Source organism: Gavialis gangeticus, unplaced genomic scaffold (assembly GCF_001723915.1).
Source record: "Gavialis gangeticus isolate Ggan-Ray unplaced genomic scaffold, GavGan_comp1, whole genome shotgun sequence".
Taxonomy (NCBI): Eukaryota; Metazoa; Chordata; order Crocodylia; family Gavialidae; genus Gavialis; species Gavialis gangeticus.
In genome coordinates, this window is record NW_017728998.1 from 43,789,671 (window position 1) to 43,789,942 (window position 272).

General features: G+C 40.1%; 1 protein-coding gene across 1 annotated transcript in view; it reads left to right on the forward strand.

Moving 5' to 3' along the window:
- Positions 1-272, forward strand: part of WDR59 (WD repeat domain 59) — a 113,239-nt gene that overhangs the window by 22,300 nt on the left and 90,667 nt on the right. The window lies entirely within an intron of this gene.

Genomic DNA, 272 nt, shown 5'->3' on the forward strand with positions numbered 1-272 from the left:
TTTGTTTGTTTGCAGCAAGCCTTATTATCCTTACTTAGAAATGAAGGTGGAGAGATGCAATGGCAATTCTTGTGCAGGTTACATGTATCATTATTGCTGAAACCAGTCTGTTAAAGAATTGCCGTTAGAAAGCATACAGCTTCCCCACCTCCAGATCAGAAGTTCTTTCTTTTCACTTCTCTTATCTTTTGCTGACATCTTGGTGGCAATTCTGAATAAGACTGTCCAAGGCCTAAAAGTTTCATAGTTTCTAGGGTCAGAAGGGACCTGAG